This window comes from Astatotilapia calliptera, chromosome 14 (genome assembly GCF_900246225.1).
Source record: "Astatotilapia calliptera chromosome 14, fAstCal1.2, whole genome shotgun sequence".
NCBI classification, from domain to species: Eukaryota; Metazoa; Chordata; class Actinopteri; order Cichliformes; family Cichlidae; genus Astatotilapia; species Astatotilapia calliptera.
In genome coordinates, this window is record NC_039315.1 from 27,865,957 (window position 1) to 27,881,595 (window position 15,639).

A 15,639-nucleotide genomic window follows, 5' to 3' on the forward strand; every position below is an offset into this window, starting at 1 on the left:
CTCTTTGAATTTTATTTGAAATGTTGAAAGTAAAATGCTTTGTCTGTATTTCTTCGTTTGCCATTATTAACATATTAACAGAGAGTATCTTAAAGTGGTGTGTGGTGGGGCATGGTCTGCGGTGCCGTGCAAGGAGGGCGGACGCACCTGCACGGCATCCTTAATCACACCCGCCTAGTTAAAAACACGGGGACTCAGGGGTTGGTGTGTGTTGTGGTGTGACAAATATTGAATAAAATGGCTCAAACCTATGATCCCTGGACCCGCCGTGTCTCATTCACACCACATGGTGACTAAAGAAGGTTGAACTTTTACAACATTTTGATATATTCAGAATATTATTGAACACCACATAGACTTGAAAGACTACTTATAATGAACTGTAAGGTACTGCAGTAAAATCAGAATCCAGTAGCTTCATTTATATTTTGTTTTCAAATCATCTCGTCTTAACTGCTAAATCAAACATGTGGCAGATAGTGCTTGACGCAGGATGGACAAGTAATTGGAAAAGAACTAACATGAAAAAGCTTAAGACTAGAAAACAATGGAAATAGACAATTGTGCAAATCGCGGATGGTGAGCAACTGGTAGAAATACTTCAGCAACCAATCAGAGAACAGGATGCAGGCGAAGTCAGTCCATTAATTGTTCTCTTTAACAAATTGTTATGAAATATTTTGACTCCCTTTTCTTTCTTTCTTCTTTGTTTTTACTTCAGTTGGTGATCGTCTGCATAAAAGTAAGTAAAAAATTAAATGGCAGAACAACATATCTTCATGCATTTTCAAAAACACAGACGCAAACAAACACATTTCTGTTTTAACACTGGACCAGTGCTCTTTATCCTCTCAACGATACTTGAGTGTGCATGGGAGTTTGCCTAACCAATCTACATGTGGTTTGTGGACTGAAAATAAAAAAAGAGTATGCATATATATATTTAATTAATTAATTAATTAATTAATTTCTGGGTGAGGATACAGTTCCAACATTAATATTCAAAGTTGTATCTTTTTGTGATTTTAATTGTAGTTTTAAATGACTCACTCATTTTAAACACTTGTAATGTGCTCTAAGTCAGTGTGTAAAAAGTTGCATTTTTAAAAACTTTACATTTTAACAATGTTAGGTTTATATTGTTGTTGTCATTTATGCTTAGAAATATTTAACCATATATGCTTAGAGGTGCATAATCGATTGTGTAGTGATAGGATGTGCGATCCCTAGGAGTCTGCAAAGGCTTTGTGTGCATTCCAGAGTGATCTGGCATTCACACCCACATCCTGGGAGCATGGGAGAGGTCGTACCTTCTCTTGTTTTATGGTAGGATGAACGTAGAAACGTAGCTATGTCAGTTTTAGTCTAAAAGTGCCTTTTGTTTAGATGAACTGCTGAACTTCCAGATCAGCAGGTTTAGGGAAGTCTTAATCGGTCTTCTAACCCCCCCCCCCCCCCCCCCCCTCCTTAACGTTTCAGCAAATATGTTTATGCTACAAACCTATCATACAAGTTCAAAATAATAAAGATTTGTAATGTCTTTATTTCTTCTCTTCTTTTAATCTAGAACATTTTTCCTCACTAGCCCAGCACGGTGCTATGGCTTCACAAGGTAAGTGAAACACTAAACAGAAAAGAAACAAAGATGTGTGTTTTGTGTAAATACAGTAAGCGACAGTGGAAACACTTTTACAGAAACCTCTGCACTAACCTTCCATCCCCCAAAAGTGCTGCAACTCACGCCTGGATGACTGCACTGAGAGCATCACAATAGTTTTGATTTTTGAGTGGATGGGTTTTAGCTGTTCTCCAGCCCACTGTCACTCCAGATACACGACTGTGGCGTGGTCAGCATACTTTACCTTAACTGATATTGGTCAACATACTTTACCTTGAAGATATTGTGAGGAATGCCAGGGTAAGCTATGGTCATTTTAACCCCTAAAAAACCAGCCACAGGAGTGCCTCGTGTAAGACTGAGAATTTCAGAGCAAAACATCTTTTGTATTTCCATGCTGCAGTCATCTTGCATGGACACATACGGCAGAGTCCATTTGGACAAAAGAATGTTGAGTCTACAGAAATAACCCCACGCTTTCTCTGCAGTCATTTACCTTAACTGAGACAGATTTAATCACAGAGTGATTATGCAGTGCCTCTGGGGAAAAATACCTCACTATATTTATTAAAGTGCAAAAAGATGGATGCGATTTCAGTAATAAGCCGTTAATAGTGTAGTTTAAGACAGACGACAGTCACAATATATAAAAATCAAGGACAAGGCACCCTATATATCAATACATTTTTGAAGTTGAGCAAATTATTATTCTATATTCTAGCTACTGCATGTAGAAATTGTTACAGCAATCTTGAGAATATGTGACATATACAGTAAACTACAACAGCAAATGAGCAATGTTGAGCTGTTAAGCTGCTGGTGGTAGCAGTTGATTCTACTTTATGCCTTTTTGCACAGAAGATCCACTTTTCTCCTGCTGAATAATTTATTAGTCTAATATTCTAATAAGATGAGAACTCTTTATTGTCACTGCACAGTCATACATAGTACAGTAGTACAATGAAATTGGAAAACTGTCCTACGTCGGCACTACGTATAACACAACACACAATACGACACATCACAACGCAACACAAACAACACAACACAGTATAATAACAGTAATAAAACAAATGAAGAATAAGTGTATGTGTATTGAACACTGTTATTATTGCACATTAATTATTATTGCACCTTGTTATAAATATAAATATTATTATTGTTATTGTTTTAAACATTGTTCCCCCCCCCCCCCCCCCCCCCCCCAAAAAAAAAAAAGTCCAGGGTAGCCAATCAGGTCAGCTATTTGCATTGATCAGGGCTATTGCCCTGCTGTAAAAGCTGTCCTTGAGTCTATTTGTTCGGGACCTCAGCAGTCTGAACCTCCTGCCAGACGGCAGCAGCTTAAACACCTGGTGTCCTCGGTGTTTACAGTCCCGTAGGATGCTGCGTGCCCTCTTGAGACAGCGAGTGCTGTACAGGTCCTTCAGGGAGGGAAGAGGATGTCCAATGATTTTTTGGGGCCATATTAATGACTCTCTGGAGTGCCTTTCTGTGTGCTGTGGTGCAGCTGGAGAACCACACACCGATGCAATATGTCAGCACACTTTCAGTGGAGCAGCGGTAGAAGACGGTCAGCAGCTCTTTCTTCAGGTCCATTTTTCTGAGGATTCTCCGAAAGTGGAGATGCTGTTGGGCCTTCTTTAAAACCGCAGAGGTGTTAGAGCTCCATTGGAGGTCTGTGTCTATGTGCACACCCAGAAACTTGAAACTGGAGACCCTTTCCACGCACTCCCCGTTGATGCTGACAGGCTGCAGCTCAGACTTCCTCCTTCTGAAGTCGACTTTTGTCTTGGTGGTATTGAGGTCCAGGTTGTTATCTACACACAGGTTGTTAACTATTAGTCTGTCCGGGAGTATCGTATTGAAAGCAGAGCTAAAGTCAACAAAGAGCAGCCTGGCGTAACGGCCCTGCACTTCCAGGTGAGAGATGGTGGTGTGGAGCGTTGTAGCAATGGCATCTTCAGTTGATCTGTTAGCTCTGTATGCAAACTGGAGCGGGTCGAATGTGGGTGGCAGGCAGGCAGGACATGATGTGACGTCGGACCAGTTTCTCAAAGCACTTCATTATAACAGGTATTAGAGCAACTGGTCGGTAGTCGTTGAGGCTGCTAATGTTAGAACGCTTTGGCAGTGGGACAATTGTGGCTGACTTTAGGCACGGCGGGATGCAGGACTGGGACAGTGAAGTGTTGAAGATCTTAGTGAAGACCCCAGCCAGCTGGTCTGCACACTCTTTTAGGACCCTTAATAATAAAACAATAATAATAATAAAATAATAAAATGGATAAAAGTGAGGATTTACTGTTATTAAGTTTTCTTTGCTTTAGTGTCTTCTGACCTCTTGGATTTAGCAAATTGGAGACATATTTTTATTATAAAGCATGAGAACAAGACCTTATATAACATCATTTCGTCAGTATTCATCTGATTAAAATCCGACTAACTTCCGCCTGTTCAATTCATAAAGTCTAATGCTGGGGTGTGTGGTGTTGTCAGTTTTAAGGCTGTTGTAAATACACAATTTGTCACATGAATTGCTTTGGTAATTATATTTAACTAGGGATGGGTATCGTTTAGGTTTTATCCGATACCGGTGCCAAATCGGTACTTTTGAAACTGTGCCGGTGCTCAAACCGGTGCTTAAAGAATGGAGAACACAAAATTGGTCCAAAAACCTCTCATGTTCAGCTGGTTTTTTGTAAAAAGATAACAATGTTAGCCTTTTCTGCAGCTATGGGGCATATATGGTATCACTCTTGGCTGGAAGCAGTGCTTAAACAATGGAAAAAACACAAACTTTGTCCTAAACCTCTCATGTTTAACTGTTTTCCACTTTTTCTTTGGTCATTTTAGCCTTTTTGGCCAGGGTGAAGGGAGTATCTGCCATCAAACAAGAAGACAGCCGCATGTAGCTATGATGATGTTTGCTAGTTCACCTTACATGCATTAATGTAATAACGTGGTTAGCCTACTCAACTTAAATTACACACGAACAACATTAAGCTACTCACGCAGAGAAGAACGGCTGCTGCTGCCATCATCATCCGTCATCATTTCTGCTACACTGACAGGGCTAGGGGCCAGGACTCTCCTCTTCGGGGTTTTTGGGGGATATTGCTAACTCCGGGTCCGATAACAGGCAACCCACGTACAGTAGATGCGCTCGGTGTGAGGTCTCGCAGCAAGCTATCATACGGCGCATTTCTGGGCTTTTAAAAAAAACGCTATGCGTCGCCAGGTGTTTCATCGGATTTGAGGTGTTGCCTCCTTTGACAGTATCACAGTATCAGCTTAAAGCACTTGTTGCAGGCTGCTGAGTTTGCATATTTTGCTGTGAAGTACAGCCAGACTTTTGACCGCTTCTCCTTGGGAATTTTTAATCTGTAGCTCTGCTCTAAAAGAACGTACGTACCTGGACCCGCCTACTATCCTCGGAAACGTAAAATTATTGGCTAGAAGTGTATCACAGCTCAGGAAAAAAAAGCACCAAAATAAAGCACCGAAATGTGCGCTGCTTTTCGGTCTGGTTACTACCGTTTATGTCAGAACCGGTGCCATGACACCGGTACCCATCCCTATATTTAACGTTACATTTTTGACAGATATTCAAATTAATCAAATAAGACGTTATTTATAACTGTTTAAGGTGTAATGGTTTGTGCATTGGTTAGTCATATACACTTTATGTTGTCTCATCTAGCACCATAATCAGGTTTTGTCTTTATTCCATCTTAGATTTTCCAGCTGCTGTGCCTGAGCAGCCACCCAGAGACCCTTTGCTGCAGTTAGTCTCCCTGCAGGAGGCGTCTGGCTGCTGGCTGCTTGATCCAGCTCTGGCTGCTGCACTGGGACAGACCAACGAGGAGATGGAAAAGTCAAAGCCTGAAAAGGTGGGCTGTTGCTTTGGCTGTTGAAATAGTAACACAAATGTAAAATACTGTATAACAAATTCCATAGCATGATCTGAATGAAAACTAGAATTACAACACAACAGAAAACAAATGGAAATAAAGTCAGACTAACTGTAGGCCTTCTTGCTGCATGAAAATAAGCATCTGTATATCAGACACTCACACTGTAACAGTTCCAGACTTCAACCGTCCCTTTTCCATTCACGCCGATGCATGTGACATTGGTCTTGGGGCAGTGTTGATGCAAAAGGATGACAAGGGTCGTGAGTGACTTTTGCTAGTCGCGCCCTTCACAAAGCTGAACTCCCCTACTGCACTTCAGAGAAGGAGTGCCTTGCTGTGATATGGGCTCTGGAACACTTCCGCCCATATGTTGAAGGTGTTCATATTACTATCTTCACTGACCACAACAGTCTCAGGTGGCTCATGTCTCGTCAAAACCCAACGGGCCGACTCGCCCGCTGGTCACTTCATTTGCAGGACTTTGATTTCACAATAGTGCACAAGCCTGGTGCACAAAACAAAGTTCCCGACGCACTGTCACGCAACCCTTTGCCTCTGACCTGTGACAGGCCGACTGAATTTTTACCAGATCTCTGAGAGCGTCCCTGCAGGAAGCTCACAACCACGCCAAAGCAGCTCTGGACTATAGCCATGACAGACAAAAATGTTACTATGACTTAGGGCTGCACGATTTTGCATAAAATGAGAATCACGATTTTTTTGCTTAGAATTGAGATCACGATTCTCTCACGATTTTCTTTTCCAGTATAAATATTTATTGCACTTATTAACTACACATCAACTTCATAACAGTTGATACTGAATATAAAAACAATAAATAAACATAAAAACAACAAATGTCTCACGTTTTGTTGTTGCCGCAAAATGTTGAACTGCTTGAAATTCCGTTGGAGAGAGAAGTAACATCGTGGAAGAGACATAAAGTGAGTAAAAAACGTCCTAAATGCATTTAGAGTTTATTTAGAACTACAAATTAAATTTCTTTTAGCAATTATTGTTTTTTTTAATGTCACAATTCCAACCCTGCTCCTTTACCCGGGCTTGGACCGGCAAAAGTGACCCGAAATAGGCACTCTGGTGGAGTTACTTTGTGTGTGTGTGTTTATAAGTAGTTTTAAACATTGTGATCCACAAAACAGCTTAAGAGTAAAAGAAGAACTGACTGCGTTACAGCACCCGCTGCTTGTTGAGAGTAAAAGCGATACGCGCTTTCACGTCTTTTTTTAGCGACTTTTTCTCTAAAAAAAAGTCGCTAAGGGGTCTGAAAACTCGCTTGTCCAACAACACTTAAAACTATTGAAAACATTTATAAAAGAAGTTTAAAACTACTTGACAAAAAACCGACTTCCCACCACCACTGTCATGTGTTAAAAAAACATAAATTACTGAACTTCAATAACTTAGTGAAACTTAAGAGTGAGTTTAATATATAAAGTCTTACACTCCCTTGCTCCACCACCACTAAAGCAGTTCATTAGGCATAAAGAAAGCTCAGACAGGACCACTCGAGCTACAATCCGAGGAGACTTGTTTATACCCCACAGACGGACAGCATTTGGTCAGAACGTCCTTTCTGTCCAGGGTGGCCATCTGTGGAACAGTCTTCCTCAACCCATTAGAGAATGCTCGACATTCAATTAGTTTAAGGCAAAGGTTAAAAACTGGTTATGGACAAATCAAGTGTGTGATCATGTATAAGTTGTATAGTTTTAATGTTTTATTTGGGAACAGAATGGTGTGTATGTGTAAGTTTGGTGATGGAGTTTTTATTATGAATGAATGATGAATTTTTATGAATTATTATGTCTATTTTTATGCTTAAGGACAACAGATGGAAATTAGCCCTTGGCTATAATCTGGTATGTTTACATTCATGTAATTTTTTTTTTTTTACATTTATGTTCATTAACATGCACTGTCCTAAATAAATAAATAAATAAGTAGCTAAATATAGCGACAAAGTCGCTAAGTTGGCAACACTGGGCACAGCTTCTGTATCATGTGGTATAAGGCTCCGCCCTTGTCATTTGTTGAGCAGGAAGAGTGAGCGCTTGTTTTCATGCAGATTACGTCCCGGATCAAAATGCGGTACAATCGTCGTCGTCTTTTTTTTTTTTTTTTTTTTTTTTTTTTTAATCGTTGTCATTTGGAAATGAGATCGCACATAAGTATAAATCGAGATCGCGATTTTCTAACGATTAATCGTGCAGCCCTACTATGACTTGAGACATCGACATGCCACGTTTCGTGTTGGTGACCTTGTGAGAGTTAAGACACACCCCAGGTCAGACGCTCAGTCTAACTTTACTGCTAAACTTGCACCACCGTTTGAGGGACCATTGCGTGTATCTCAAAGACTCAGTGATGTTAATTACAGGCTCACTTGGGTGGACTCCGGTGTGGATGCAGGTGTTTATCATGTTGTGAACATGCAACCGTTCCATACCTGGGACTCTCTCACTTCCAAAGAACATTCTGTTTCATCGCCTGCTGGGAGAGAGAGACCGCAGAGGATCTGAACTCTGACTCTCAGGCCCACCCTGGCCCCCCTGCAGACACTGACATTGACTCTGAGCCATTCCCCTTTGATTTACCGGACATTGACTCTTCTTCTGGTGTGGGCACTGTTTCAGACAGTCTTTCACCCAGATCTGTCCAGCACCAAGCTGCTGGTGGACATTACAATCTCAGGCCCAGACGTTGCCCAAGAGTTACGTCTGGCTGAAGCAACAAAAGATGGACTCATGATTTTCACACAACCAGGCTTGATCTGAAGTGAAATGTTTTGGCTAAACCTGTTTGATGCTGTCTTGTTGCATTGCTATTTTGAGTCGTGATATGTAGATGTTTCTGTTTGCTCCACTTAATCCAGTTTTGTGGCTCTGTAGTGCGTTAAGGTTCATTCTTGGCATTTACTTAAAAAAAAAAAGTGAAAAAAACGAAGAAAACTGATTTTCCACTGTACATATTCGTCTTATTTTCACCAATTTCATTTTTAAATGGTCTTTTGCCCTGTGTGTGTGCACCAATCTTAGCTGTAACCTCTATGTGTAGGGTACTGTTAGGTGTGGTGTGTGCTTTTTCAGCTGTGTACGGCTGAGGACAGCCTTTTTCTCACCAGGGGGGACTATGTAACAGTTGCTATTGTAATGCAGTGTATGGCCACATGGCGTCGCCTCCTGTCTCATGACTGGTGTGTCACCCCCTTTTTGTTCTTCTTTGCACTCCTCCTGTAATGGCTGCTCCCGTGTGTACGCGGACTAGTGTGCTCTTTAGTAATGTGTGGTAGAGGTAGCACTTTTATTTTTGATATTGTAAATAAATGAGTACTTTTTGGAAAGTCAGAAGCTGTTGCTCATTCGCTATCCACCTGCACACCTCCGCGGCTGGCTTCATCTCCACCGCACGTTACAACACTCATGAGCAACCACTGAGCTGCACTAAAGTCTGATATTGTCCAGTAACCACAAAGCAGCAGAAATCATTTTCATCATCAGAAGTTCTTAAAGTATATCACTGTCTTATTTTACATTTATATTATTTGCAGAAATTAAGATGATAATTTTCATGTTTCCTGTTTTATCTGATTGTCTTTCACTTGATGAATTAGGCCAGCAGTGAAGTGTGGGCCACCATCCTGGCTCTGATCTGGCTTCATGGTTTCAAGATGGATGCAAAGGACGAGTGGGAGCTTCTGGCTGTGAAGGCTGCCTCATGGCTCCAAGCTCACAAAGGTAGTAATCACCACAATGAAAATAAAATGCTATAGTCAGCTTTTTCCCCCATATCAATTTCTATAATCATTGAGTGTTTTGTGTTTTTAGCACCGTGTGTGTCAGAGTGTGTGGATGCTGGAAATGTCCTGCTGGGTTGCAGCGTGAAGAAAGAAGCTCTGGGACTCTGAGGGTTTTCTTAAAGTGACCTCACCTTCAGCACTGTTAAGCAGAAGGATACTGACTTACACTATACTGTGTTGCTTTCTTTAGTCTGACCCTTTAATTGTTATAAAATCATTATTTTCCTTGAATCCAAATTGGTATTTAACATTGGATTAAACACTGTAACACGTGTCTGCAGAATTATCTGAATACTCCAAATACACTTTCTGACATCTACTGTAGAAGCTCAATCAGAGGTGTGTTCATTCTTTCTCTTCCACTAGATGTGATTGACTTGTTTCATTGTCACTAACATAACCTCCTGTCAAATGTTGCTGTCAACCTCCTGTCAAAGAAAACACATGATTTGGTAACACAGACTTGGTTCTCTGCATTAAAGTCTTCAATTCAATTCAATTTTATTTATATAGCACCAAATCACAAAAACAGTTGCCTCAAGGGGCTTTAAATTGTACAGTAGACCGTACAATAATACGATCTACTGTACAATTTAAAGGAGAGTTTCAGTATGTGTTTTTCTGGATGAACATTTCATTTTCTCTTTAAATGGTGGCATTTAGAGGTGAACTCTTCACTTGGTCTTGTAGCCAGTTACTTCTGAATTGCTCTTTGTCTGGTCTCTCACCTAGGACTCATTTGCTCCTGCAAATTCCCCCACCACGATACAGTAGTGATTCATCGAGGGTGATAGATAAAAATCTGTATATCTGGTTGTAAATGCTACTTTAGAGTGTGAGCTTCTGGTTGCAAAGGCTGAGTGTACAAAATGGAAGTAAACACAAAAGTAAGTGTTCAGTTTGTGATGGTTATGCTGAGTTGCTACAGTTGGTCAGCTAAGATTAATGCCTGTTTAATTGTGTGTGTGTGTGGGGGGGAACAGATTTACTACATCATTGCATCATCCTAGTGCCTGTATACAGACAGTTTATTAAAGGGCATCTGAAGTCATGCTTCATATTCCATATAATGAAGCAACTGACATGTGGTCTCTGGGGCTGGTAGCTGTTACAGGGGTGCCACTCTACCCTGGGAATATGGACTATGGCGTTTTGAAATTCATACATACATACTCAGGGTCAGCCATCAGATTATATACTAGACTCTGGCATGAGAACTGAATATTATTTCATAAAAGACAACTACAGCGAACAGTGCTGGACATTTAAGACTGGAAAGACAATTTCAATACGAGACAGGATTCTAATCCCAGGAAACTCGATATATAAAAACCTCAGCGCCTTGATGACCTGAACAGGTTAGAATGGGAACTGAAAGTGGCCAACATTTATTTATCAGCTAATTAAACAGATGTTGGCTTTGGATGCTGAGGCTGAAGAAGTCACTTGGATTTGTGATGAAATGTTTCTCCCACTGGAAATGCTACTTCCACAGGAACAGAATCAACTTTTTGGGATTCTGTGCTTAAGTACAGATACTAGTGCTCAAAATACTCCAGTAAAGGTTGAGGTAATGATCCAACTTCTTTATTCAAGTAAAACCGAAAAAGCAGAGGCTCTAAAATGTACTAAAAGTAAGAAAATAAAAAAGTAGGTCTTTGGGGGACATTTCTACCACTTATTTTTCTCCAAAGCTAAGTGAGCCTTGTGCTATATTAATGTAATAATAAAATCATATAAATTAATGGGATTACTTAAGCTTGACTTCAGTCTAAATTTTAATTCTACTAAATGTGTTCAGCTTGAATCAGTAAAATAAAACAGGAGCAGATGAAAAGTACAGTTAAAAAATCTAAATTTTCTATTTCCTACATTGTAGAGTGTGAGTTTGCCTCTAAACAGGAAAATGAGTAGGGCAGAGGTTACAGTGGGATTCATGAGGTGGGGAACCCTACAATCAGCAGTGTTGGGCAAGTTACTTTGAAAAAGTAATTAGTTATAGTTACTAGTTACTTCTTCAAAAAAGTAACTGAGTTAGTAACTGAGTTACAATATTCTAAAAGTAATTAATTACTTGAAAAGTAACTATTGCGTTACTTTTTGGCCATTTTTAACTACTTTTGATTTCCCCTCCACATTTCACCTTTAAAAACAGTTTATTTGCCTTGTTTGGTATCATCCTTTTCAGCACAACCTCACGTGTCTGAATTTACAGTCATGTTTTCATTTTGACATACTGTATTAACACAATTGATCTAAAATCAGGGTAGAAAAAGTTATATATTTTTTTATCTATATTTACCTTTTACCTTGATTTTTTTAAATAACCATTTCAAACTATTTACAGAACAATCAGCTGTTCTGCATTCAATAAGATGCCACACAAATTATTTGTGCCACTCCAAAAAAATTATTTCTGTCCACTATAAAGTGGAATGTTTGACTGACATTTTCATATTTATATCCTGTTCATAGCCTGTACATAGCTTGTACTCACTACAGCCTGTACATACTTATAGTTATAGAATATTCACAACATACTTCATACTGTGTACATTATAACATACCATAATAGACCCATTTCTGTAATATACTTACATATCTATACTATTGCTAATATATATTGTAATATATCTACAGCGGGGAAAATAAGTATTTGACACATCAGCATTTTTATCAGTAAGGGGATTTCCAAGTGGACTATTGACACAACATTTCCACCAGATGTTGCCATCAAGCCAAATATTGAAGTCATACAATCAAATCAGAACATATAAGTATACAAGTTAAACCATAATAAATAAAGTGAAATGACACAGGGAATAAGTATTGAACACACTTTATTCAATACTTTGTAGAAAAGCCTTTGTTGGTGATTACAGCTTCTAGACGCCTCTTGTATGGATAGACCAGTCGTCTGCATTGCTCAGGAGTGATTCTGGCCCATTCTTCCACACAAACGGTCTTTAAATCTTGAAGGTTCCTTGGGCCTCTTTTATGAACTTTAATCTTCAGTTCTCTCCATAGATTTTCTATGGGATTTAGGTCAGGTGATTGACTGGGCCATTCAAGCAACTTGATTTTCTTTCTTTGAAACCACTTCATTGTTTCCTTGGCCTTGTGTTTGGGATCATTGTCTTGCTGAAATGTCCACCCTCTTTTCATTTTTAGCTTCCTGGTAGATGGCAGCAGATTTTTATCCAGAATGTCCCGGTACATCTCTCCATTCATCCTGCCTTCAATAATATGAAGTCTGCCAGTACCCCTTGCTGAAAAGCAGCCCCAAACCATGATGCTTCCACCCCCAAACTTGACTGTTGGTATGGTGTTCTTGGGGTGGTGAGCAGTGCCATTTCTTCTCCAAACATGGTGTGTAGAATGACTGCCAAAAAGTTCAATTTTGCTTTCATCTGACCATACTATAGTCGTCCAATAATCCACAGGCTTCTCCAAATGCTGTTGCGCAAATTTTAACCGAGCCTTGACATGCTTTTTGTTCAGCAATGGAGTCTTGCGTGGTGAGCGTGCATGGATGCCATGGCGGTTCAGTGCATTGCTTATAGTTTTCTTTGAAACAACAGTACCTGCTGATGCAAGGTCTTCCTGAAGTTCTGTCCGAGTGGTTCTTGGCTCTTGGAGAACCCTCCTGATTATTCTTTGGACTCCTCGGACAGGAATCTTGCGTGGAGCACCTGATCGTGGCAGGTTTATGGTGAACTGATGCACTTTCCATTTCCGGATAATGGCCCCCACAGTGCTCACAGGAACATTCAGCATTCTGGAAATGCACCTATAACCATTCCCATCAAAATGCTTTTCAACGATAAGATTACGAAGATCTTGCGAGAGTTCTTTGCTTTCACCCATCATGAAGTCTTTCCTGTGTGCCTTCTGGGTAATGAGGAGCCTTTATAGGCCATCAATTAGGACTAAAGCAGCTGATATCAATTAGTACTGATAGGGGACAGGATTTCTCTATCAATACTGACAGATTTCAGGTGATCTCCTGGCTTTCTATGTCATTTTGCCCCTTGTTATCTCCATGTATTCAATACTTATTCCCTGTGTCATTTCACTTTATTTATTGTGGTTTAACTTGTATACTTATATGTTCTGATTTGATTGTATGACGTCAATATTTGGCTTGATGGCAACATCTGGTGGAAATGTTGTGTCAATGGTCCACTTGGAAATCCCCTTACTGATAAAAATGCTGATGTGTCAAATACTTATTTTCCCCGCTGTATATCACTAAAGCACTTCTGGATGGATGCAAACTGCATTTCGTTGCCCTGTACCTGTGCATGTGCAATGACAATAAAGTTGAATTCTATTCTAAAGGAGAACATCACAGCCTGATACCTGCAGGTCTGACAGCAGCAGGTGTATCACTCCTTTTTCTACCTGGAGACAGCAGTTGCCTCATTGTTCTGACACACAACACAATACTATCCACAACACTACACACTAACTACACAAGACAACACATTAACTACACACTCCAAACACGCTAAACGTCACAAATCTCTCACATCTCAAAACTCGCTCTCTCTCGTGCCGTCACTCCTAAACGTTCCCCTTTTTTGTTTAGTTTGTTTTTGCTCATAAGCAGAGAGTGCTTGCTGCTCTGTCCTTAGACAGTAAACATGACGAAACTATTGAGGAAAAAATGCCGTGTATATATTGTTTATCATGACTCTGGTTTTACGTGGCCTATCAACACAATTTATAAACTGGTATTTATCACCTTGTTGCTTTGTCTTGAAGTGGTCATGTGATTGGCTTATATAGACGGTTGAAGCTATTATACATTTCTGTGGGCTGCCACAGACTCCAGTGGCACTGGAAGAAATTACAAAATGATAAAAACGGAGATATATAAGAAAAGGAAGCATTATGCATTGGCACCAGTTATTAGCTGTCAAGTCTGCTCCGGAGCCTCTGACTTTGTCATGAAGAAGACAGAAAAAGATAGAGCAGAGAAACTTTTATTTAACATGTAATCTTGTAAAGCAATGGATGGAAATCTGAAAGAAGAATCTTTGAGATTTCTAGTTATTCCTTCAGAAACTAGGGCACTTTTTAAAGGCCCTGGTAGGTTTTGGAAATATTGCTGTGTATTCAACTTTGTGACTCAGATGCAAAGATAAACACAAGATGAGAATTCTGGGAATAGGCACTTTTTTAATTAACAAGAACTGTGGTCAAAGAAAAACTAAATACCTGAATAATTGTCTGGTAAAAAAAAAAAAAGAGTAAAAACTACAGTGTGGTTAAAAAAACAAAATGCGGGCCTGTTAGGTAGCTCACAAGGCTCTGCAAGCAGTATTGCTTAGAATGTGAATTTTCTTTGCATAGGTTTGCATGTGCAGCTGTGCTTCTTCCTCGCACCGTCTAAAATATACATGTTGGATTAACTGGCGGTTCTAAATCGGCAGCGTGACAGTGTGTGGTCTTTTTGTGTTAGCCTTGTGAAAGACCGCTGACCTGCTTTGGTGTATCTCACCTTTCACCCTGTATCAGCTAGGACAGGTTCCTGCCTATCACTTGGATAAACGTTTAAGGAAAGGGAAACAACATTATCAAGTAAGCACACAGGCTGTTATAGGTGAGATCACAGGGTCAAATTGCATTCATTCCTCTGGCTCTGAGCTAGCATGGATAATGTGCAGCATTCATTTCTGAGTGAGCAAATGGGCAGTGACTGCCACACTGTTAGATTCTTTTAATACTGGTGGGGAGGAACAGCTGTGTGGGTCTGTGAGGTCTGGGTACTCTTCCAAGAACTGGATAGTCACATGTGAAATAGCCATTCATCTATCCACAACAATAAAGTGGTTGTTTAAACTGCAAAACAAAAAAAGGTGATTGTTGGATGAATTAGGTGCACTGTAACTTAACTCGGCCCTCTGTCACCTGGAGCTAAGATTAAGAGGTTGTAAACTCGCAAAGAAAAATAGGACATGCTGTGCTCTACATTTACATCAAAACTAGTACAAGCTGTACCATTCTTGTACAGCAGTGCGTGCCTATAATCCTTCTTGGATTTAGCTGGTGCTAATTATGGCTAATTCAACAGTAATTACATCTACACAGTCATCATGTTTATCTAATGACGATGTCAGTGACGCGTGCATGTGTGTGTGTGTGTGCATGTGTGTGTGTGTGTGACAGAGGCTGAATGAAAGGCCCATAAAAGAAAAAAGGCTTTAATACATCTTCGTTATTGATTAAACCCTCGAGATTAGATTTGGAAAGCGGGTCAACGGGAGAGCTATCCAGGACAC

The 15,639-nt window shown here is 40.0% G+C and overlaps 1 pseudogene; it reads left to right on the forward strand.

Moving 5' to 3' along the window:
* Window positions 1–10,426, forward strand: part of LOC113035904 (von Willebrand factor A domain-containing protein 5A-like) — a 31,072-nt pseudogene extending 20,646 nt beyond the window's left edge.
* Window positions 10,427–15,639: the final 5,213 nt, after the last annotated feature.